Below are 26,907 nucleotides of genomic sequence, written 5' to 3'. Positions count from 1 at the left end.
CATTTGTAACCAAGAAGAAGCGCTATATTTCAATCCGAATGTTCGTTCACACTTAGCAGCATCACTTACCAGCCGCCGGTACATACGTGTGGCGAAATCGAAGCTGGCGGAGCTTAGGCTCCAACTCCATAGAACGTTTCGTCAAGAAGAGAAGACGTGTCGCCTAAAGAGTGTTCAGTTCATCACCTGTCCTTTCCACGACGTCCGATGAACAACAACGCTTCCTACTCGGTCGCCTGCCGGCGCCGCGACGCCGGAGAAATCGCAAAAAATAAAGAAAAAGACGGCGGGGCCACATGACGTCAGCGGCTGGCAGCCGAGAGAGGGGGCATTTCTGCCGCGAGATTCAAGCTTTACGAGATTCGAAGCAAAGCGAGATTCAAAGCGCTACGCTCAAACTTTCTGTGCGAATATGTATCACAGGGCTCATAATCGTAATTTCTACTTCTCCCGTCATATTTTATCCCGATCATGTCCATGCTCCTTTAAACTCATGGGGCACGTATCCGCAATGTCCAACAAAGGAATAACGACGACCAAGGGCCCGTTCCGACATACAGCGCTTTGCTCCACAGCACTGCAAAACAGCGCTGTATTTCCACTGTGGGGTTCGCACTTGCAGCGCTTGTCACAACGCTGTACTTGGTGATCTCATGTGATCGAAAAAAAAAAAAGGCAGCCCCGTCACGTGAACGCGGTGCCGCGTTCTCATTGGTTCAGGGAGCCTATCGCTGGGAGACAGCAATGGGAAAGTTCACCGAAGCTCAACTTCGCCAAGCGCTGTTTTCCATCGAGTCGCAGCCGGGAGAGGAGGGAAAAACAGCGCTGTTTTCCACTGCTCTGAAGCAAAGCGCTGCATGTCGAAACGGGCCTTAAACCTTTTACTTCAAGCAGTCATCTCGTCGGCGATACTGTTCTGTCTTTTCGTAGACTTGGGGAGTCGTCATTTCCCATCCAGTTTGCCTTTTTGATCCAACGTCGGGGAGAACGAGTTTCCCCTATTGAAAATAATTCCTGAGGTTACCTCAGAGTCTGAGGTCTTGAGGTATTATGGGACATCTGATGTCTTGAGGTTGCCTCAGAGCTTGACGTTCTGAGGTTACCTCAGAGCTTGAGGTCCTGGGGTTACTTCAGAGTTTGAGTCCCTGCGGTTACCTCAGGGCCTGAGGTTTCCACAGATTGGACCTGAAAGTATTGAACAACACAGACCGCCCGTAGCACGACTCCGTGTTCAAAGACTTTTTATTGGTATTGAGGTCATCAGGTTCTAAATATTTTTCAGACACTTTAATTCGTCGTTCAGTGTCGCGACTCTCTTCTTTTTCTTTCTGGTTTCTTCGCCTTCCTCCGTTCTGCTCTTGAAGCCCTGGAGGTATGCACATAGAGATAAAATTCATTTCAGGTACGATAACCAAAGAGGTAATATAAAATAATACACGAAATACCGAATAGTGATTACCAAACTGAGTGAGCATGTCTGCATCTACGAAAGTAATTTGCTCCACGCAGTGACAAAGCTATAAAAGTTCATTACGGTAAATATCCATACTCGAAACGCAGACGGTTGCGACCACAGTCATACCTAGAGTCTCCAAATAAGTTTAGTAGTTCTATGCATACCGAGAATATGCGTATACTTTGTCGACAAGAAAAAGTAACGATAAATGCTTGTCAAGCCAGAGGGATAAACAGTTGGGTGAGCAGCACCCTCAGGCACGTTGTCGAATGGAAAGCAACAGAAGGACAGAAATTTGGTGCCGATAATACACCGTTCAAGATACACTCATATTATTTCGCGTTTGTTGCTGTTCCGACTCACGCCTTGATGGTTTTCCTATCCTACTTTCGTTCGCTGCAGGCCTTGGCGATATCCTCAGTGCCTACAACGCGACATGCAATTGATCTGAAATGCATCGTAGGGAATCTGAAAATACGGTATCACAAATGCTTGAAATTCAAAGTTACATCAACTTCTAAAGTGTCACTTTCCATTCACGAGATATTCAAGCATAATTTGTCATTTGAAACAAGACACACACACACACACACGCACGCACGCGCAGACATACAGCAAAAACTATATGCAGGAAAATTTCCTTCACGTACCTTCCAAAACGAAGGTTCCACGGGTGTTCTCGCCCTAATTCCGGAAAATAGCGTGCACTGGATATTCCGTGTTCCGATTGAAAATCTGTGCGATAGTTGTCTTCAGAAAAATTCCTCACGTCGTCCGCAGAAGTAACAACTCGAATGTCGTCAAGAAACTCACGTATACACACGCCATCATGACACCTTATTAATAAGCGGCACACAGGGCGAAGCAAATGCACACGCATGCCATGGAAGCTGGGGCGTAACTGCACTAAGCAGAGGGAGGCGATTCCGAGAACGCGTTACAGAAGCGGGAACTTAAGGGTGAACCACATGGAGCGACAACTAGCGCGATCTTAGCGTCGCGCGACGCATGCTTTGTCGCGCCAAGGGCCAGCGATGCCGCTCTCTTTGTTTCCTGCGCGACGTCGCAAGCGACCGGCTCTGCTAGATATCTGTCGCTGCCCGACCGCGCGTTACCGGAAGAGAGAGCGCTAAACACCAATGAGGACACAGCGGTAGTGACGTCATAAGGCGCCTATTTTTGGAAGTGTGGACGGTGTGGACCATGCGGACAAGGTTAGTTGGACCTGGTCAGTGCTGCAGTCATGGCGTCGAAGATCTTGTCGAGTGATATTAACGAATGCATTATCGAGGAAGTACATGCACGCACCCCTCTTTGGGATCTTTCGTGTAAGGAATACAAGAACAGCCAGATGAAGGGAGAAGTGGGAGGAGATCGCTGAGAGTCTAGCGGTTCTCGGAGTGACTTGGAGCGGTAAGTGCTCGCTACGCCAAGTGTAGACGCCATTTCACTAACTGCGTTCAATTTTACTGCAGTTGAGCAAGTGCAGGGTAGGTGGAAGAACCTTCGCGATACCTTTGCTCGCAACTTCAGGAAAAAACGCGCGGTGCGCAGCGGAAGCGCTGCGGAAGTGCTAATTAAGTGGCCATTTTTTGATAGGCTCATGTTTTTGAAGGCTGTAATAGCCGTAGGAGAGTAAGTACGGATGCAACTTCTGCAGCTAACAATAATGTACCGTGTATCGTTATCTTCTTGTATTATTGTTCCGCCGGCGCTTCCTTCATCTAGCCAAGTAGCAAAAGAAAGTCTTCAATTTCCTCATGTGATCCTTCTTTCGTCAGACACCTCTGGAAATGTGAGCCCTGCTCAAGATGATGTGCTACTACCAAGCCCTTCACAGCATGGGACAACTATTGGAAGTGTAGGAGAACTCGAGACAGCGCAAGACATTCTACTGGGAATGTATGAGGACACTGACACAGTGGCACACGCAGACGTGGACGATACTCCTGTACGGCCTCATGCACCCCCTCCAAAGAAAAAGAAGAAACCAGCACAGGGAAAGGACGGAAACAGTGTGGACGAGGAGATTGCAAAAGTTGACAGGCGCTTAGAAAAAGAAACAGACGATCATGAATATTTTGCTTTATCGCTCTGTGTGCCAATGCGAAGATGTGATCAAGACAAACTTATGGACATGAGGATAGAAATTATGCAGGTCATTCGAAGTTATCTTTAGTATTTTATTTTAGTTTTTATTTTAGTATTTAGTAGTTTAGTATTTTTAATGGCAACATCAGTACAGCTTTATAAGTTGCGATCTCTAATACGATTCCCACTACTGGTGTGGTACCAGTGAATCTAACTCCTAGCTACTTTTAAGGGTTTGAATTTAATGCATAGTAGCTAGAACCCACTACTTTTGCACATTGTCAGTAGTTGTGGAAATCGTTCGAGAGACCGTGACTTTCATATGGTTGAACAATACGATTGAGCCTTACAGTGCAATAAAAGGATGTCTACGTTATTCAGGAATGTGGCGAGTCTTTGTGTTCCATAGATGTGCTTATTTTGAACTTCCTGAATTACGGCAGTGGCTGTGCCACTCCCGCTTCCTTCCACTGGAAGCTGACAGCTCCCTGTTCAAAGAAATAGTCTTTGAACGCATCACGCACTGCCATGGCATCCGCTCCGTGGTTGCGGGCATGTGTTTTACTAGCTCGAGCATCTCCCTCTCCTTGTGCCACATTCCTTCCCTGATGTTGCCGAGCTTGTCAGGAACATCACCTGCGTCGTGGGGATACTGGCATTTCACTATCATGAAATTGTGCAACACGCAGCACGCCTTCACAGCTTTCACCGCATGTCCGGCTTTAACTTCATGGGGCTTAGGAGGCCAGTATTCCAAAAGCGTTCTCAACGCAACGTCTGTGAGGAAGAACAGTCTCATTAGTATGTGTATTGCTCCCATTGGCACTTAAAACAAGCTTGCTGAACCCTATAATCCTGTGTTGGGGTAACTTATTACTGGAGCTAAGTTACTTTTTCCATAACTTTTAATTGGAGACACGCATTTGAGCATCGGTGACTTCTTGAGGATCTCGTTCCTTTTTTATGTAACTTTGTGAAGGTAACATGAGGCAAGTTTCTTTTGTTCAATTCTGATTTACAAATAATGCAAGCTGCATCCTCTCCCTCTACTGATACGACAGTCATGAGTGGCCTTTATCCGTGCACGGCACTGCTACCTCCACTCCCTTGTTGTTGCATGTAGAGTGCTACAAATTGTGTTCTGGCTGTATACAAGAAGACTCAGGTGATGTTGATGATAGAAATAAGCAGTGTATTTATATACTACATTTTGCACGGTTCTATGAAATGTGCACAGAGGACAACAACCCATAGAATCTAAAATTCTGATGCATGCTGTGTGCTTCAATAATTTTATTACAAAATCAAAATCATTAAATGACACCTTGCAGAAGTATATAAAAGCATGTTTCTTTCATTATATTAAATACCAGTACAATTTTGATAAAACGTCTACTGTCAATTTTGAAATTAAAACCTCGATTAATTATAGAAATTTGAAAAACTAAAAACTGTATATTAGGTAGCAACTAACTTGAAAGTACCTAACTTCAAGTTCATTTTCATAACTAGTATCTTCGTGAAATTAGTTACTTAGTTAGGTAACTTAGTTACTAGTTATGTTATTAGGTAAATTGGCTATAAATTAGTTATGTTATTAGTTCAAATAACTTGTAAGAAGTTCCTTTTGTCGAGAAACTTAACCATTTCTGCTATAATCTACATGTTTTATTTGATGTCGTAATAATTATTGTCTAACTTTAGGAGTTGATGTTGAACTAAGCCATACTGCTGCAGTTTTCATCATGTTACTCACAGCTTGCTGAGGGAAAATGGAATGCAAGGTGGAAATGTCAAAGTCGACATGTTATGTAGAGCCGAATGTATTTTTATGGTTACCTGATGCATGTTTTCACATTCCTTGTTATTCCACTAAGACTATGCTTTTATTTTTGCAACCAATATTGAAAGAATGAATTCACTAACCTGGCACGGCTGAGCCTGTAGTTATAGACACGTCTTTTATCTGTGAGGCCTCGTCCTGGAAATGGGCGCAGAAAGTCTGGGCGCAACTGGAACGCCTCATCACCCAAAAACACATATGGTGCGACTGTGTTTGACAGGGGTAACCTTGCCACATCAGGAAGATGGAGCGCTCCAGCTTCCAAACACTGTACCATCGGGGAGGCCTTGAACACCGTGCTGTCGCAGTGTCTTCCTTGAGCCCCCACATCAACACAGATAAACCGATAACGGCTATCAGCTATCGCCATTAGCACAATGGAGAACGTTCCCTGTAAACAGCCCATTTAGTTACATAATTTAAATTACTTTCATATTACATCTATTTTGGTATTGCCCAAAAACATGTAACATGATGGATGATTCAAATTAACCACACTTTGTAGTTATAGTACATGCTTCCAGACTTCTTTGGTGCAAAGATTTGGACGTGCTTGCCATCAACGGCACCAAGGCAATTAGGAAACTGCCATCTTATCCAGAAATCACTGGCGATGGCTCTCCAGTCGTCTTCTGATGGGCACTGAAAATTAAAACAGTGACATCTCAATCGGCAGACGTGGCTGACGAACTCCTTACATGTATTGGTGCTGTTTGTACACTGACACAATATACAAAAGAGCCTCAAAAGACAGTACAGTGACGCCATATGTGGTTGCTAAACTACTAAAATAGTAGTTGCTGGCACATTTCTCTGAATAGATAATCTATACCTTCATGTAATCCGGAGCCAGCCGTTCCCAAAGGACTGTGCATGTTTAATGTACTATCTGCCTTACGGTTTCAATTCCTACACGGAACAGCATTGCAATATCCTGGATCTGCATTCCAGATGACAAGTACCTGAAATGAAAATGCGTTAGCAGAAGTAAAACACTGAAACATAGCCAAGGTTGTTAACTAACTAAACAAAAGTATGTGAATACCTGTATCTCGTTACACTTTATGTATCTTTTGTACTGCTCAGTTGCTTTTTTCGACACCTTCTTCTCATCATCGTATCTTCATCTGTGTGTGTGTGTGTGTGTCGACACCTTCTACTGCAGTTGAATGATGGCAGTTGAAGAAAGGCGCAAAGAGTGGGATTTGAGCAAACAGCCTCTGATTGCCACCTTCAGCTGCCATCATTCAATTGAAGTAACTAGGTGTTGTGAGGTCCACCACAGTGTGCTACTCTTTTTCCCGAGTTCCTTTGTAGCTGTGGTCGGTGAGTGAATGGAGATACGATATTATAATCAAGGCCATAAGGGTACTTGAGTTCCTTCAAAATAAGTAAAATCAATAATTGTAAAAAGTAGCTGAAGAACTGCATATAGATTTGGAGCTAACTGTATCAATGTATTTATTTCAGTATAGTCATTTATATGCTTTTGAACCCATATACCTGTTACCAGATATCTTTGAAAATGACTTTAACAACCCTAAAAATATCAGGCGTGAAAGTCACTAGGTCTAAAGTATCACTGGATTTCACTTTCACTATGAATCCCTCAGTATTTACCTAACTGTGAGACCCAAGCGCTCCTCAGGAGTGATTGGCTCCCGGCATAGATACTGCTTTTGCAGGTCTTCCTTCACAAGAAGAAACAGCTCCCAGAAGACCTCAGGCTTCATCTTGTAATAGTTGATGAACAGGTGGTGGTTTCCACAAGCTGCCATCTTTTTCATCTAAAAAGCAATGAATTGACCAACAATATTAGAGACCGTAGCGTTGGCAACGGTAGAGCTTCTTTTACACGAATCATATCTTTCTTTCAACACTCACCGCTGTGTAGAACTCGCTTTCGTGTCTTCTGTTCTGCCACACCGGGTGGACCCACCATGTGCGCGGAGACCTCGCATCGATGCGTTTCTTTTTTAACAACAACAGTTTTTTCTTCAGTAATAACAACTCCTTTTGTCTCTCCATGTGAAGATGCCAATAGAATGCGAAGAATGACAAAAAAAACACACACACACAAAATAAACGTAAACAACTGACCAGAAGTGTAGAGCGAAGAGCACAACCGTGACACAGACGCAGCGAGAAAAAAGAAAAACAGGAAGCGGAAGTGAGGTGCGTCGCGTACGACTGTTTCTTATCCCGCTTCTGCCGAATATAGACGCTTATCCACAATGCGGGAAGTGTGCGCAACATGTTTTTCTATAGATGAATGCGCCGTATGAGATCGAAATTTAGTGTTGTGTACACATCGTGTTTGCAGGCATAAGCCTGACACGTCTGACCACGTTGTGCGCGATGTCGCCGTAGCGTCGCGCCGTGTGGTTCCGAACGCGGCAAACGAGCCGATGGGGATCCGCGCGGCGTCGCCGGGCGCGACGATCGCTCCCAATAATCGCTCCATGTGGTTTACGCTTTAGTGTACGGCCCCCGAGCAAAAAAAAAAAGAAAAAAAGAGGGAGAATAGGGATGCGTGGCTGGAGCGAAGCCACTGAGTGGAGCTGTAAAAATAACGCCGACAAATGTTTCCCGCGTTGTTGTTTTCTTCCTTTTTTTTTTTTTTTTCAGAACCAAATGAAACGAAATATTCCATCTTTTGTAGATTCTTTGCACAACATTTCATTGTGGCGTACGCCAACCTGTGTGAAGCTCATAGAAGCAGAAAGTATCGCAACAACTCCTGCTTGCAATTTTATCTATCCATTATAGCCTCTAATAGAAATACACGTGAGAATTTATCGTTTACCCTATATTGCGCTTATTGTGTTTTCAGATGACTGGTCATGCGAAAGTCGGTAGTGTATTTTTCACAGGAGTAATGTGATTTCTGTTTGCATATTACCAAAACCCTCGAGACTAGGGAGCTACGCAAACATACGAACGCGGACAGTGTCCGGCTGTTTTCGTAGTTCCCTAGCCTCTGATTTTAGTAATATGAATTATAATCTCCAGCTCGCTTGCTCTTTACCAATTCTTTCATTGCAATTTTTGTGTAACATTCGTTGTGGGCTCTTTGTGCTAGCAGAGCTTTAATTTATAACCGAATATAATTGACTTTATGCCTTCCTGATGGTTTATGCGGATGACAGTTATAAAATCTCACGTTTTGGCGTTACAGTTTGGTGTAGGCTTAATTCACGTTGCCAATTTAATGAAGGTAACATAATTAAATTACAAGTCATCAAACTAATTCTACTCCAAAACACGTTGCCAACCTCTCCAACGAAAAGGCCCCCTGAGAAATTCCCACAGAAATTCCCAAGGCTGTATGGTGTACCAAGTTGTGAAACCCTATGTTGAATCTCGATTCGCCGAGGTAACCGCAGAAGAGCTATGGCCTGGTCTGAGGTCTTAAAGTGACAGTCCGGTCGAAAACATAGGTCTGGGAAACACCGCCTTATGATTTCTAATACTCCTCACAACAACTGTGCAAAATATTTCAGAAGAAATCGTATCGCACGATTTATAATCGACATTTTTCTATGCCGCAGTTGGTCCCGAGTAAAGGCCGCAGCGAGCTCTCGCGTGACGTGCATAAGAGCAATGCCGCACGTGACTTGCGCATGCCTGTTTGCGCGATAGTTGATTGTTGCGTGCTAGCATTTGTCCATTATGATGTTTTTGAGTAGCAATCACGCGTTATGTAGACTCAAATGCAGAGTAGCGTCAATGTAAACACAGGTATCACGACGTAGCCTTCTGTTCAGTACACTCATAGACAAAAACACCTCTCTGCATTCCCAGCAACGGCGCAGTCCTCCGCTCCACCAGCGGCATGGCCGAGTGGGCTAAGGCGTCCGCTCGTTGGTGGTAACCAAGGTCGTGCGGTGAGTGATTCTGTCCTTGTTCTGATTTTCTGTAAATATCTATATATATCTCTGTGTGTTTTCCTTTGTGTGTTTCTATTGTTGGTGATGGGCTAGTGTGATTCTTTTGGCGTGTGTGTGTGCCATGGCCAGCCGGCCGCTCGATTTTCGCGTAACACTGCCGTCGGCAGTGTCACGCGTGGAATTCCTTCTCGCTCTGGTGAAGAAGGCTCCTGGTGGCTGTATACGATCTTTTCAGCACCAGGATGAGTCAGATTTTGAGCTCAAAGCTATGTCTCCTCAAGGAGCTGCAACCCTGAAAGGTTTGGCCTCTGTAGAGGTAAATGGTGTTGCCATTCCTTTAGTTTCTTTGGAAACCAACCTCACCGTAGTTACGGTGTCTAAGGCACCGGTTGGTATGGATAACGCGCACATTGTTTCAGTGCTGGGCCAGTATGGCACAGTAAAGGACATTGTCCGCGAGACATACGACCATCCGGAACTCAATTTCATAGAGACCGGCAACCGCCGTGTGATTATGGAAATCAAGTCCCCGGTGCCAAACTTCATCCGCGTTAGGGGTAAGCGACTTATATTTCGCTACCCAGGCATGCGGAGAACTTGTTTTAGGTGTGGGCAGTCAGGACATTTTAAAAAGTCCTGCTCGGTGCCTGTGTGCTCCAGGTGTGGGGAGGTAGGTCATGCTACCTGTGAGAAACCCTGCCGTAGGTGTGGGGGAGACCATGCTGCTAAGTCATGCTCGGTGAAAACCTGGGCGTCCCGTGTGGTGGGCATTCCAAATGCCTCGGAGACCGGTGGCGCTGGGTCTGCACCAGCAGAGAGTGCGCCTTCTGCGGATGTAGTGTCGGAGGTCGCGGGTTCTGTGGCATTGGAGCCTGCGGCTGTTGTCGCTCCTAACACAGTGGATGGGGTGGAGGCAGGGATGTCCTCCGTAGTTTCTGTGCCGCTTCCGAGCGACTCAAGTGAGGATGAGTGTGACCATGACAACTGTGATGCAGTCGTCATAGTAGGGGGCGAGAAGGTGCCTCGGGGAGAGCCTGCTGTAGATGATGGTCGCTGGTTCCCGAGCGACGTATCTCTTTCGAGTGACGACGAAGCGTGGGGTAAAAATGATGGTGACATTGACATGGAGGCAGAGGCGTCAGCTATTGTCTCAGAGGAAGCAACATTCGTGTAATGGTAGTTTTCGTGAGGGCATTATTTCAAATTATGGCACTTTCTGTGGCTACGCTGAATTGTAGGGGTTTTTCTCGCTGTACTAAGCAACTTTCAGTATTACAGTGGGCTTCTAGTCATTCCATTGATATCCTTTTGCTGCAGGAAACTCATTTTCTTTCAGCAAGGGCTGTCCGGAATTTAGAGGCAAACCATCATGTTAGGGTGTTTTTTAGTCATGGCTCACCTCGTCGGTCAGGAGTTGGCATTATAATTTTTCCATCTTGTCGCGGCGTGGTAAAGTGGTTTGATCGCGATTGGGATGGTCGCGTTATTTCGATTGAGTTGGACCTAGCGGGCACAGTTCTCAGAATTGTGAACTTGTACGCTCCGGTGCGCCGGGGTGACCGTTCGGAATTTTTTAGGGGACTCGATTATTTCCTGGTGGGTAACCCAAACCTTGTGATTGCGGGGGACTTTAATTGCACTATTGACGGTCATGGGAGTGGAAGCAGGCCTGTAAACCAGGGCCTGTTGCAATTAGTTGGTGGCCTAGGACTCATAGATGCATTTTCGCACATACATCCTGGAGTTTACCAGTACACGTGGTGCAATGCTCAGGGTGCACATAGCCGACTTGACCGTTTGTACGTTTCTCCTTGTTTGGGTAGCCATGTTTTGAAATGCGATGTGCTTCCCTCTGGAGATCTTTCTGACCATGAGGGTGTGCGTCTCTCGCTCACTGGGTTGCGAGGTTCTCGCTCCGGATCCGGCTGTTGGAGGCTTTGTGCCGAGCTACTGCGAGACACAGAAATTCGTAACGACGTCAAAGCGTTCCTTGTTGATCGCTGCGCTGACACTTTAGTCTCACCGGAATGGTGGGAAGAGACCAAACTAGGAGCCGCGAGACTTTTTCGTCAATGGAGAGCTAGGCGTGCAAGGGAGAGCCGGGAGGAATTTGTGCACCTCCGGCAAGTGCTGTCTATTTTGCGCCATCCTGGGTCGCGAGGCCCAGGCAATGATCAAGCCATACAGGACGTGCTAGGGAGGCTAGCCTCTCTGAGGTTACGTTTCTGGGACCAGTTTGCGGCAGCACAGACTGTCGAGCGCTGGTCGCGAGAAGCATATTGCTCTCGCCTTTTACTTGGCCGTTACCTCCGTCGGCCTCCCAGTGTCATCGAGCAACTTGTTGCAACCGACGGTTCGGTTCAGGAGCACCCTGATGGAGTTCGATCACTGCTGCGTGATCATTTTATGGCGCTTTTTGACTCCGTGCAGCCTGCCGACGTCGAGGGTCGAGCGTTTTTGCCGGACGCACGACAGTATCGAGCTCAGTGCAGCTCCGTTCTCTGTGGACGAATATACTGCTGCCGTCAAAGCTCTTCACACAGGAAAGTCTCCCGGTTCCGATGGCCTCCCAGCTGAATTCTATAAATGCTTCTGGTCCACTCTTCGGAGGCCTTTGACAGTTCTGTTGAATCAGTGCTTGGCACGACGTCTCCTCTGTCCGTCCATGCGTGAGAGCATTGTCACCTTGTTGTGCAAGGATGCTTCCAAAAAACAAGACCCAAATGCCTATCGCCCTGTCTCACTGCTTAATACTGACTACAAAATTTTATCAAAAGCGATTTTGCAACGCATCTCTCCAGTTCTTGGTACAGTCATTCCTCCATTCCAGGCCTGTGCTGTCCCTGAGCGGTCCATCACGCTTCATACGCAGGCTTTAAGAGACGCCTTGTACTGGGCACATAGTCGGCGGCGACCTTGTGTTTTAGTGTCGTTTGACCAAAGGAAGGCCTTTGATCGTGTGCTTCACGAATACATGTACCGTGTGTTGGAGTCGAATGGGTTTGATCGCGAGATCATATCGTGGTTCCGAGCACTGTATGCTGGTGCGTCAGCTTCCATTGGTGTCAATGGGGGTACCTCTGCTAACTTCCCCATAAAGGTGGGTGTCCGCCAGGGCTGCCCCCTGTCACCGGCACTGTATGCCCTAGTGTTTGGCCCGCTTTTAGAGTCCCTCGCCTCCTCGGTTGCATCCCGGATGCTTGCCCTTCCGGGCACATCTGCATTACCGCTTTTTGCGTATGCGGACGACCTGTCTCTCATCCTGACCGACGAGGAAGCTATCGGGAATGTTCTCCAGGTAATTGAAAGCTACGGTAGGGTTTCTAATGCACAGATCAATAGAGATAAAAGCGCACTACTTTTCGTCAACCTCACCCCGTCGTGCTCCGCACCCTTTGGTATTCCTGTGAAGAATGCCGTGCGCGTTCTTGGGTATGATTTTCTGCCTTCAGGAATATCTCCCAGCACCTGGGCACGTGTCCATATGCGTAGTATTCCTGTGCTCCGGGACTTGAAAGAGCTCGTACTCCCCATTACCTGCAGAGCGCGCCTTGCTGCGTCTTGGTTTCTGAGTAAATATTGGTATTTAGCCAATATCTCCATCCCTCCGCGGACTACTCTTCAGGCCGCTACACGTGCGGCGTTTCAGTTTATCTGGGGCGGTTCAGTAGAATGGGTATCAAGAGGTCGTATGTATCGGCCTCGCGTAGATGGCGGCCTTTTGGTGCCCGATTTCAAAGTGAAGTGCCTTGCCTTAGGTCTGCGCGCGATCTCTCAGGGTCTCCTAGAGCAGCGGCATCCTGCTCAGGGTCTACTAACTTTTCTGTTAGGACCCGACATTCGTTTTTTTTCTGAGCTGACACACACTCGCCCGCGCTCAGAGTGCGTGGCTCCCCACCTGAAGGCATACGTTGTGGCAATGCGCAGCCTGCGAGCTTCTTTCCCTGATGATGACATAACATCATGGCCCGTGCGGCGCCTTTACATGGCACTTCTTGCGCTTAATCGGCCACCCCCGAACTCGACGCGTATTCAGCGCCACATAGCGTGGCGTACGACCACTGCTGGCTGGTTGGACGCCCGTCGGGCCAGTCTTCAGTGGCGCTTAGCGCATGACGTCTTGCCGCTGCGTGAGCGTTTTTCCCGTTTTGGTGTAACGTCACCCGGCTGTCCCTTCTGCGAGTACAGGGAGTCAGCAGAACATGCTTTCAGTTTATGTTTGTTGCCGGGTGCCCTGTGGCATCGTGTAGCAGGCCTCTATAGCCTGACGGATGTTGAGTGGAGCACAGTTCGTGGTCTGTACCCCCTCCCTGTCTCGCAGCGGGATAGGCGGCATTTTGTGCTCTTGGTGGTCGAAATCAACTACCAAGTGTGGATTTCACGTTGTCGACGAGTGCACGCGCAGGAGAGCCGCAGTGTGCAGGAGGTGATTCGGCTAGTTAACGCCGGTATTCGCAAAGTTCTTTGCAGGGAGCGTGCGGTACTTGGAGCAGTTGAGTTTCACCGTCGCTGGATGACCTCTGACATCCTCTTCAGGGTGGACAATGGCAAGTTCCATGTTAACCTATGAGGTGTCCACATCCTCGTGTTGTTCTCCCACTTGCAGCTTTCCAGTGTCATGGACTGTTGCATGGCGAAACGGACACGTATAGCAATCTCTGACCAGCCTTAGTCGCTGGGCGAGAGTTGGTATTCAGAATGTTGTTCGAGTCTATTTGAGATGCTGCAGGAAGCCTGCCCCTGTGGCCGGCCTTCCATTTGATGCCAATACACTCTCTCTCGTGCTGAAGACTGGGAGGTGGTGGGTTCGAATCCTACCGCCGGCTGTGCTGTCTGAGGTTTTCCCTGGGTTTTCCGAAGACTTTCCAGACGAATGTCGGCACAGTTCCCCCTGAAGTCGGCCCAGGACGCATACTAACCCCACTGTCCCCCACTCCTTCCTGCTATCCTCTCTCCGTCTGTCCACATCTGTACGTCGCTCATAGCCACAGTTGCTTCGCGGCGCTAACACCCAATCAAAAAAAAAAAGTCCTCCGCTCCACTTTGTCCATTGGGGACGTCATACTCACGTGACGGCTGACGTACATAGAGGATCCTTGGGGCAAGGAGTATGCGAGGGAGAAAAACGAAACCGGATGTCTTCAGAGGAGTCTTTTTTATTCGATATCTCGAAAACCACGCCGTTTTGTGAGCTGAAACTTTCCACCCAGCATGTAAGTTTCCGTGACAGTTGGAAAAAATCAACTTCCGGTTTTCCCGGACTGTCCCTTTAAGGCGGAACCTTAAAAGAACAACAGCAAGGTCTGGAGTTCCGAGGTAGAACCTCAGGATTTCTTGAGGTTACCTCAAAAGAGCGAAAGCGATGTCTGAGGTCCTGAGGCAGAACCTCGGAATTTCTTGAGGTAACCTTAGAAGAGCCACAGCCGGGTCCGAGGTCCTGAGGTAGAGCTTCAGGATTTCTTGAGGTAACCTCAGAAAAGCCACAGGTAGTTCTGAGGTAACCTCAGACAACCTCAAGATATCCCAATGTAACCTCAAGATTTCTGGGGTAACCTCAAGACGTTTTTCCAATAGGTCATTACCAGCTCGCGACGACTCCATCCATTGCCTGCCGCTTCGTACGGACTTAACCTGCAAGAAAGACCATTTCAAAATACATTGTTAGAACTGCATGTCAGTGCGAAGGAGTCATGAAAATATGTAACATACCGTTTGCACAGAGAGCGGTTAGTAACAGTCTCACCGCATTGCATTTTGCGATCTCCGTATCAGCGCTCACATGCCTGCAAGAAGAGGTAAAAGCAGAAAAAAGATTGGCAATGCCTGTCATTCACAAAAGCATATCCGATACATACATACCTGGAAAATGGCTGAAATCCTGTAGACGGACCCGGTAATAGCTTCAGGTTCGGAACTAGCATCCAAGACAACCGCGAACTTTGACGATCCAGGTTCCACAACTGACAGATTAAACAGAATAAACCACCGGCTCCGGCCTGAAAGGCTTTCACGTACATGCAGTACACTGTTGCACATATTGCAAAAACAATAGTTAGAAGTAAGAGCTTCAGTATGAAGTGACAACACCTGTACCATAAAGGAATTGCTCACAAACATATGAAATCACGTGGACTCTTTCCAACGCGAACGAGGTGGCTCTCAGCGCGAAAACGGCGAAAACCGCGTGCACAGACTTGGACATTCAAAAGGAGAGGGTCACTTGGTGCAGTAGTCACGTGGCGCTGCACTGGTCGAAAGAGAGGAGGAGAGGGTAAGGCAGAGAGGAGAGGCGGGAAAGGGAAAGGGACGACGTCTGTCGAAGCTCGGAAGCTGGCTCGGAGCCTCGGACTGTAGGAGGGAAGTTTGCTGGTTGTGGGCGGTTAATTTTAGAGGCGTCCTTGACGATAGTAATTTCATCTGCAGTGCAGCTACACTATTGTTTCATTGACCACCTTCAGATGCTACTAGTGCATCGAACGCTGTGGATGTGGTCGTGTAACACGCAGTAAATGTGTAGATGGGTAGGAATCCAGCGAACCGGTAGAGATGTAGGAAGGGTCGAACACAGACTGTTCTTCGTCCCGAAGAACAGTCTCTGTTCGAAATATCGGCGGCTTCTGTCCTCAGGCAACTCCCTTCCTGCAGTAAATGCGTGTGTGTTTTGTCTTCTTTCAGCTACCTCCTCCTCCTTCAAATAACTGGATGGTTTCAGGAGCTATGTGGTCTCCCTGGTTGGCACCTGCAGCTCCATTTCTTGTAAACTTCTGCGTAATTGCGAAGACGTGATTTGAACGTGCGACGCTCTAACATAAGCGTTACGATGATTTCCTTCGGTCTCTGATGTGTACTTTGTGCTGTGGCAGCCTGCCTCTCCTTCCCAAAGCCGTATTCGATTATGAGGTGAAGGCAACTTTAAAATAGTGACGCCCAGTAAGGAATGCCCTTGTGTGATTTCAGGCTGCTTTGATACTGCTACTAATTTGAAGAAAGCGCAAGAGGCGCAGTGCAAAGGAATGAATTTGGACGTTGCTGTTCCGACGTCACAGAGCATTTAGGTAGCAAATTGCAGACTGATGTTTACATCAGGGTCATTCTACTCCGAATGATCCAAAGGTCACACGCACCCCCCCCCCCCAACCAGTTCGTTATAAAGAAGCAAACTTCGGACTGCAAATAGGCATTTGCCGAAGTTTCACTAATAATATCGAACCTTTCTACAGTTACGATGTCTGCAAATTTATGCATTTGGGCAAGTCCGCCCTCTCGGCTTCTTCCTTCGCAATATGGTTTGCGGATTTTGTGTATATTTTGACTCCTCGACACTGAAGAAAAGTTAAATATTTTTCGCCAATCCTTTGGCAAATGCCTGTCAAGACCGCCGCCACCAAAAGGCACCAAGAGCGGACACTACGACTTCCGTATGACGCTCCTAGGGGTGCCAGTGCCACACTCCCGTCTCGTAGAAATGCACAAGAATTTCCTGCACTACCCCCTCGATCTGCACCAGGAGAACGAGGGTCGCTGAACACAATAGCGGCTAAGCCTATCACAAGCAGCCACCCACCGCCTCCCATAGGTCGGCATTTTTCGAAATATTCATTCAACATCACATCGTGTCCGGCCTAGCCCACAGCCCATAACATGACATCACCATCACAGCCCATCACATCATAACCCATCATTCGACATCACCATCACAACCCATCACATCATAACCCATCACTCAACATCACCATCACAGCTCATCACATCATAACCCATCATTCAACATCAACATCACAGCTCATCACATCATTACCTATCATTCAACATCACAGTCCATCACATCATAGCCCATCATTCAACATCACAGCTCATCCCATCTTTACCCATCATCCGACATCACAGCCCATCATATCACAGGTCAGAATTCAACTTCAGAACTCGTTCTGAGTTCAACTTCGTTGTGTATGATGGACTTTGAATCTGATCTACAGGGACCGGTTATGAGACTGAGGGCCTTGTATACTGCGCATGCTGGCGTGTCTATATACCGATTCCATTGCCACGAAGTGTATAAATGTCCAGGCGTGAGAGCACACTGTACGTGAGGCCGAACCGTTCTACAGGTATTTTCTTTTATGTGAGTCGTCTCTCTTGGAGTGATTTCATTGACGTGCCGAATACAGTTCACAGACCATACCTGTGGACCATCACAGTCACTTTGTTTCCTATTCTGTACTAAACCTGTTAGGCTGTTCCTGACAGAAAACTATTTTGACCCTCGTACTCAGAAACAAAAGACAAGTTCGGATAACGAAACCACAAAAACAAAATTGTGTGCAATGAAACTTTGGGGCTGCGTCCCTAAGCTGTTTTGCATAATATACTGGGTTGTCGGCTCTACGTGTGCAGAGTACGCGCCAAAATTATGCAACCCAGTTTCATGCCACATTCCCCTGGACAATTTTTCATTTATGCTGCCTTTGCAAAAAATTGCGAAAAAAATCATAAGGCGGAAACGTGGTATGCTCTGGTTGCCCAAAACGATGTCGGGCAATCTATGCTGTCATTTTGTTCACGTGACAGTGACTTTCCCCGAGTTCATACTGCACAATACCTGTCCCATTTTTCCATGTACCCGCTCATTCGCACGGACACCAGGAATGTTTCATTGCCAGTAGTAATGAAAAGAAAAGGAAGAAGTGCCAAGAGACTGATTTTCATAACCGATTTATAAGCCCGAACGCGCCGTTCTTTATGCTCTGGAACCAACCTCCACAACGCACCTGCTCTGAAGCGATGCAAACCAAACAACGTGAGCACGCCAAGGTCAACCCTCATTTTCTGTCCCCTACGGATGGCATCCAAGTGCAGCACCACAGAATCCCCAACTCTAAATACAACGCTGAACGGCAAGCCGTTCCCCTTCCACACGTGACACATCAGATATAACAGCCCGCCGCTCTTAATGCTGGAGTCATTCCCACAACACCACACCTGCTCTGAGGCGACGCAAAACTAAGAGCACGAGCGCGCCAACGTCAGTCCACCTACCCTGCTTTTATTCATCCAAGTGCAGCTCCGCCCAAACGACCGAGACCCCGACTCCAAAGCCTGAACATAACGGTGAACTGCAAACTCCCCTCTCCCTCCCACCCACCAGCAGCAAGGTCACACATACAACTGAAACCTTCCCGCCACTACCGTTAAGCTTAGATTATCACAGGGCACGAGAACAGGTACGCTGAAAATGGGGTACCATATTCATGTCTAGTCATGCATACTTGCAGTGCTTACTTCTATGAGCAGTTGTACGCACCCATCCACCCACCCACGACTAATGTCAACCCCACATCCTAAACCGCAGATTTCAACTTGAAAAACCCATCGCAGGGTCTTCAAGTTCAATATCTCATCTTCGCACATAAGTCAACGCAAAGTCAGCGTCAAATCATTGCCTGTCACTCAACATTACTCTCACCATCACATCATTGCTCATAATTCAACATAAAATTCAAATTCACATCACATCATTACCCATCATTCAACATCAAACTCAACATCACATCACATCATTGCACATCATCCAACATCAAACTCAACATCACATCACATCATTGCCCATCATTCAACATCAAACTCAACATCATATAACATCAGTCCCCATCATTCAACTTCACTCAACATCACATAACATCATTGCCCATCACTCAACATCACATCATTCTGAGTGATGTGATGGTGAATGATGTCGGTGATGGACATCATGAGTGAATTCGCCGACCTATGCCGCCTCCTCGTTCATCAAGGCAGAATACAAACACTTACGCCAGTGTGACGGAACCAGCAGGCACGAGGAGACAGTTACCCTCATCAGCCTCTGAAGATATCCCTTCTCTGGGAGTCTTCTCAGCGGTACTCGCTGCCCTTAAGGCAATTGTCTCTGCTTTTTCCCGCTGCGTCGCAACTGCCCGAGGTCCAAGCGCTTCTGGCACTGGAGGCCTTATCTTTGTATCAGCATGACGGCATTGTATAGAAAGGCCATGGCAATGCAGAGGGATCCTCGAAGCCTACGTAACAAGCTCCCTGATTTTAAATTACATCTACAACATTACAAGTTCCCTTTCATAGCTATATACGAACTCGGCATTGATTCTAGACATCGCGTCAATGGATACACAATCTATCGATCTCATCAATCCCCTGAGAGCAGAACAGCGCTATACGTTCGCAATGACCTCGTTGCAGCGCAAATCGGGTCAATTTGTCATCGCTCTTATGATTACGTCACCTGCAGGATCCGCCTTGGCCCCATGCTGTTAACGGTCGTCAGTATCTATATCCGTCCCGCGGTACAGATCCCGTGGAGTGACATCGAACGCTTACTTGGTTCTCTGGAAGCCCCGGCGCTTGTGCTGGGTGACTTCAGTGCACATAACTGGGCCTGGGGAAGCCGAAGGACCGACGGTAGGGAAGGAGGTTGTTGGAGGCAATGGAGACTAATAACATGTGCCTGCTGAACAACCGCGAGCCCACTTACATGCAATCCCCAACGTCACTCGATGTATTGGACCTCTCGTGGTGTTCAACCGACATAATTCGCCACTTGTCGTGCGTCACGGACGTCGACACTAGAGGTAGCGATCATTTCCCTCTATATATTTCGCACGACAGACTGCCCCTCTCAGCAACTACTGGACTGATTTCTTTCACAAACTGGAGACTTTTTCGTGCGGGCCTCAGAACATCTGTGCACACCGATATGTCCCCAGAGGCTCTCTCTCAAGCCATTACCCGCGGTATTCAGGAAACGGTGGTCATGTCTAAAAGAGTAACAGGCCATATCGGTCATTCCCCAGCAATTAACCACCTTAGAGCGTTACGTCGCCGAGCAGAAAGAACGGCTCGTCGGACAGGGCAACTTACGGACATTCTGGAATACCGCAGGATGAAAGCTAAAGTAAAACGAGAACTTACGAAAGAAGACAGGAAGCGTTGGCGTAAGTTTTGCAACCACCTTTCACCGTTTGATCCGGCTACAAAGATCTGGCGGACAATCCGATCTCTGAAAGACGCGCCCCCTCAAAAGAATCCTCTCGCGGCCTTGGCTATCGTTAAAGGTGTAGATGAAAACACGCTAGCGACGGACTTCTGTGTGGTACTAACGACTCCGGCGGCTGCCTCGACCACGCCACTATACCGCAGTTTTGTCCACAGTTTGACTGCTGAACTTCACCAAGACTGGCCCCGTCCCCCGGAAGTTATGGACTGCGACTTCACACTAATCGAACTAAAGGCAGCGTTGCAGCTTGTGAACGCCGGCTCGTCCCCTGGACCCGATAAAATCACCTATGCCGCCCTGCGAAACCTTGACGGGCGGTCACTCCAAGCTCTCCTTCATGTGTATAATACGTCTTGGCAACAATGATTTTTACCACATACATGGAAGGAGGCATTGGTTGTTCCCATTCTGAAACCAGGCAAGCCCCCAAATGCCCTATCCTCCTTTCGCCCTGTGAGCCTGACAAGCTGTATGGGGAAGCTGATGGAAAGAATGGTTTTGCATATCCTCGACTGGTGGCTCGAAAAACAACGTGCGTTCCCTCACGAAATGGCTGGATTTCGTCGCCACCGAAGCTCCATGGATCCAGTTCTCGACCTAGTCTCTACAGTTCAACATGCTCGTGCCCATCGACGGATTGTCCTATCGGTTTTCCTCGACATCAAGCGCGCATATGATACCGTCTCGCACATTTGTGTGCTGCACACCTTGCGCTCGTTTGGGGTATCCGGTCGGCTCTTCATCTGGCTCCAAGACTTCCTTACGGACCGAACTGTCGCTGTCCGTACGTCCCAAGGCCAAAGCCCTCAGCATCCTGTTCGACAAGGAGTCCCCCAAGGAAGCATTCTCAGCCCGACACTCTTTAACGTGGTGATGGCCGGCCTACAGTCAGTAATTCCTCGTAAAGTTCCGTTTTCCGTGTATGCAGATGACGTCGTCCTTTGGACAGTAGGCAAATCACGCCCAGCCATACAGCGCCGCCTGCAGCTCGCTTTAAATAATATCCATACGTACCTCACGTACCTTGGGATGGACTTTTCAACCGAAAAGTCTGTCGAGCTCCCTTTCACGCGCAACGCTATGGCCAAATTCCCTCTTTGGCTTGGTACAGAGAAGCTTGAGCCGGTACGCTTCCACCGCTTCCTTGGCGTGGTAATCGACTCGGACTTGCGCTGGGCTCGGTACACTCTAAATCGTTTTACACCTTAAAGGGTATAAATCAAAATGTTCATGGCGCACACCTTTTAAGGTGTATTTTAACACCATCATGGCAATTGGGGTGTAAAGGGTGTAACGCCGAATAAAACTCCTGGGTTTGTGGCAATAAACTGTGTATTCACAATTACCAGCATATTGCGTATAATCACATTGAGGTCCATATATGTATGCACATCAAGGTGATTAAATATGCGTGTAAACATGCACAGCCGACATACAGACAATCATGTATGGCGTGGCAGCTGTGCATGGCAATGAAGCATGGCAGCTGTATATAGCTTTTCGTGAAACTGTAGACCTTCTCATGAGCAGGCATCTCCCCCATATGCATGTTCATTACTTAGAACGCTGCATTTATTCGTTTCTTCAAGGCTTTGCAGTGTTGTACCCACAAATATCAAACCCCTGTAAAATGCATTACGTTGTTCATTATCCGCGACTCATCATGATGTTTGGTCCTTCCCTATCTGCATGGTTGTACGCGTTTCGAAGGGAAACGCCATCCTTTTGAAGATGTTGCTAGAAAAACTCGACATTTTAAGAACATAACCCTTTCATTAGCAAGAAGACATCAATTTTATCAAATGTATGTGTGGTCGCAGCCCTTCATCAGAAATGCCACATCTACTGATGGTTCCAAGGAGATTCACGCAGAATCTATAGTCTATGTGAAAAGTGCAGTTGATAATGATAACACATTTGCTGTTGGCTGTTGTTGCCAAAGAATCTTCAGAGAAGGACATACCCGTGTTCATTCAGATTGCAGGCATACATGTTGTCAACTCTGGTACCATTTTTCTCATGCAAACATTAACTACAGTTGAGTATGATGAGCACTATCATGTATTTGTTCTGTCTTGCAATGAGGAGCAACGTGTTTTAAGAAATTTAAGCACTATCTCAACAGATCTTCTAAATCTGCGTGCATATGGCAGACTTGTTGTAAATCCAGGCCATGCACTGTTGTAATGTAACTTCCTGTTCCCTGTTGTTGTATATATTTACTTTTGTTCATGTGAACGAAAACAAACATACTCCCTTTCTACACCCAGGCGACACACTATCACCATATTTCACCTGAGGGTGGAGTACACCAACGTTACACCCTCAGGAACTTCCAAGCCAAAGTTGTAGGGTGTGAAAGGGGTGTGATCTTTGTTAATACACCCATTTTACACCTTTAAAGGTGTGAAACGATTTAGAGTGTACATTAAACACCTTGAAACTAATGTGCAGCGATGGCCTCTCTCAATTCAACATCTTTCTGGCTCAGGATGGGGCTGTGATCAGCGTTGCCTGCTCGCGGTTCACGCGGCATTGGTGAGGGCGACTGTGCTTTACAGCCTTCCTATTCTGCACAGGATATCAACCACTTCATTAAATACACTTCGGCCCCTGTTTGCTCGAAGCCTTCGTCGATGCCTTGGAGTTCCAAGAATGGCTGAAACACGGCAAGTACTGGCTGAAGCTGGTGAGCTCCCGATTGAGGTTCGCCGTGAACGTGAAACGGCTCGGCACTTCCTCCGTTTGCGTGCTCACATTCCCCGCCACCCGCTCCTCAGGAAAATTCGATACCGCCCTGAAAGCGACTTCTATCGAATAGCGCAGAGGACACGCCAGACTCTCACTGGCTTCATAACTAAGGACACTATACCGACGGAAGCCCCCTGGTCTCTACCGGTACCGCCCACTTTTGTACGCCTTCCAAACCTTCTGGAAAGATGAGATCAGGTCCCCCCTCAAGTCCTCCGAGCCCAATTTCATGCTCTGGTAGACGAGAAGTTTTCTACGTTTACGGCAGCATATACCGATGGCGCATCCCGAAACAACAAGTCCGCCTCAGCATTCGTCATACCAAGGCGTACTGCACGGAAGACGCCTTTCACATCGCACCTCTTCCACAGCTGCGGAACTCTATGCCATTCTTTTCTCTCTACAACACACCGCCGATTTTACACCGCGGGAAGGGACAGTCTTCGCAGACTCCAAATCTGCACTTCAAGCAATTGAAAATTCCGGCATACGAGGCCCATCCGCACCCCTAGTCACAGATGTGTTAATGGCTTACCACACTATCTACGCAGCAAGCCACAGGCTAGTTCTCCAGTGGGTTCCAGCCCATTGTGGTGCCGTGGGGAACGAGCAGGCCGACAGCGCCGCACAAGCAGCACTCTCGTATCGGAAACGGACCAGCATTGTTCTGCTGAGAGGAGACCGCCGTTCAATACTCCTAAGCCTAGTGACACCCCTGGCTTCCCGCCAATAGACAACCGACATTCTTCCCCCCTCGAGCAGAGTTGATCCAACGCTCGCTTTCCGCGTGCCACGAAACGCCTCTCGTCAAGATGCTGCATTAATCCACCGAATGCGCCTCGATGTGGCCTTTACAGCTCAGTGGCGTTACCGCTTGAGACAACTTGACTCTCCCACCTGCTGCCACTGTGGTGTTCTTGAGGATCCGGAGCATATCCTTCTTCATTGCTCCCACTACCAACCTTCCCGAACCACACTCTCGGAGTCTCTTCGTCAGCTGGACTCTCGCCCCTTCTCCCTATCGATATTGCTTGGTCCCTGGCCTAATCCAGCCCAGCAACGCTCTGCGCTCAAAGCTCTTCTGACATTTCTGGACACCATCGGACTTCGATCGTTATTGTGAAGGGGCTCGTTATTTTATTCCCCACTTTCCCACCAGCAATGGGGCAGAGTATCGCCTGTGGCAATGAAGCTCCCCACTCTCCAAAGCCAAAATAAAGTTGTTGTTGTTGTAGAGTTTCTATTGTCCGCACATAGTCAATGAGAGCTCCCTTGTGTTGTACGTCCGTGTCACACATCGTTGCTTCTTGCGCAGGCGTGTCCGGACCGAGGGATCTGTGGCGGCGATAGGGGTGCCGGCCTTAGCAGTGACGTCCGCGATACGAGGTGAACACGGTGAGCATCTGTTCGAGGGCACTCCGGACGTTTGGGGATGAGGGCTGTACACAGGGTTGGCGCAGGACGTGAACTGGGCAGCACAATGATCACGGGGAGCATTTCGCCGGGTAGGTGACCGTGTAGACGAAGGCGGCAACTGAGGACGGTTCCTGATGAAAGGGAACCGCTGGAGAAGGGAACCGCTTCGGTGTGGTGGAGGGAGCCGCTGGAGATGTTGAGGTTGCGATGTGAGCTCGCTGAGTTAGGGCCGTTCCTCGTAGTCGTTGCACCGTTACCGTCTGGGGATGGTTGACTAGGGTTGGAGCTCCCATTTGGTGCAGCAGGGGCAGCAGACGGCCGACCGGTGAGAGGGAAATCTTCGGGACGATGGTGAAAGCCGTTGGAACTGTTCAAGTTGCGATTTGGGCTTGCAGAGGCGACAGCGGTGGGAGGAAATTGCAGCTTGATTACACTGCTATAGTGGGAAGGTAGGACTTTCGCGCCTCGAAGATTCAGATGATGGCCGTCCAGCGCAAGTAGATCCCATGGGGACTGATCCAAACTGTGGTGTCGGATGAAGCCTACGTGGTTATTTACAATCGACAGATACCAAAAATGTTGGTTCAGGAGTCGGATTTTGTAGTTGGTATCATGGATAAAGGCTCGTTGGTCCTGGTGGACGTACCAGGATGGGATCCACGACGGCGATGAAATCCAGAATATTTCTTCCTGGGAACGCTTTAATCATGATGTCTTGCGAGCTGAGAAACTTGGGTACCAGCTTGATTAGGGAGTTACCAATTATGGCGATTCGGGGAAGATGCTCCACTCCGTTCGGGCTTGACATGGTGAAACAAGAAGATACGAAGGCAGAAAAATAAGCGATGTCAAGTTGCCGGTGATAAGTAGATCAAAGAGTTATATTAAACGGTAGGAGCAACTTATTTATTTACACGTGGTAACAAGCCTTTCGTGCACGAGACTGCACTTCTTCAGGTTACAAAAATATGAACATGGTACAGGAACATATATACAGTTGACGGGGGAGTTTTAGTATGAGAGGGTAACAGGGTGATGGGAAGGATGCAAATACAGGTAAAAATGAAAAGAACATAAATACAAACGAAGTGGTATCAGAAGCGCAACATAACGCGAGTCCAAAGGCTTACACAGGAAACGAGAACACATGTGTGACGTTCCAGGAATTAAGGGGAAAAAGGGAGTTATAGCGACGGAATGATGACACAAGTGCGGAGTACAAAGGTGACCAGTGGACCGTGAGAACGTGAAGACAAAGGTGGGGGTCTCAGGAGAGAGTCAAACGAAGAGAATATGTAAAGAAAAATGGGGAGTTGTTTTACAGTTTGCGTGTGTGCGTGTTTATCATTATTTTATTTTATTTTATTTTATGCGAGAAATTATATTTACGGGTTAAATAATTGTAGTGGGCCTGCGTGGATGTTCAAACCGTGCGGCTTCAGAGTCTGGAATTTTGCGATTAAAAAGGATTCGCGATTTTACTTACACGGGGATATTTGATCGATTATTTCTGTGCGTTGATTTTTAAGCGTATGTTCTGCACGATTTATTCCTAACAGTGGCTACACTCTAAATTCGGTCCCCCTTATCGTCCCTCTTAACGGCCTGTAACCTGTGTTCCAGGGGTTACATTGGCATTTCCCCCTTAAAACCATGGGTTACTTCGTCTAGAACCCATTCCAAGGGTTACATGCGCCCGCTGTAACGCTTCGGCACCGTGTTACAAGGGTGACAGTGACGTGCCATCGATGTCACCCTTGAAATATCACCCTTACGTAATTCCAGTCACCCATACTCTCAACCGTAACCCTTATTACGAGGGCAAGAACGAATTTGCTACAAGTTTCGCGTTTTCTGCGCCTGCGCTTAAACATTCAAACTGAACGGACGCGGACGCTCGGAGCTTCGAGTCGAGGCTTGGATCAAGTTGTCTCTGCGACCCGTTGGCTTTGAACTCTTCCGTCTGGTTGTTGTTGCTGTTGCGATGTTCACTTCCGAGGACATTCCCGGCAACCTTCGTGGTCGGTGCAAGCAAAATGAGCGTGATTGTGCTGAGTTTATGAGGAAGATTGAGGGTCATGCCGGCGACCACACTGGGTGGTGTGTGTTCTGCGGCCATTCACCTTCAATACAGGGGCGTCTTGAATCAATTGGTGAGTGTCTTCCGCAGTTATTAAAGCCATGAATTGGGCTGTCGCAAAACAAACAAGGGGCAATGCTTTTTGTAGACGTGCCTCGCGTTGAGGAGATGGATGTGGCCACCATTCGCGACGAAACAGTGAGTTTGGAACGGTGTGTATCTGTTCTCTTTTTACATTTGTCCCTCTCTTTCTTTTATTGTGTGACCCGCTTTTGAGAGCGAGTGTAGCTGTCTGACGCAAGCTAAGGCTTGTTCATGCATGTGTGTTTTCAAGAT

The sequence above is a fragment of the Ornithodoros turicata genome, chromosome 1 (assembly GCF_037126465.1).
Source record: "Ornithodoros turicata isolate Travis chromosome 1, ASM3712646v1, whole genome shotgun sequence".
Taxonomy (NCBI): Eukaryota; Metazoa; Arthropoda; class Arachnida; order Ixodida; family Argasidae; genus Ornithodoros; species Ornithodoros turicata.
Note: the sequence above shows the minus strand (reverse complement) of the source record.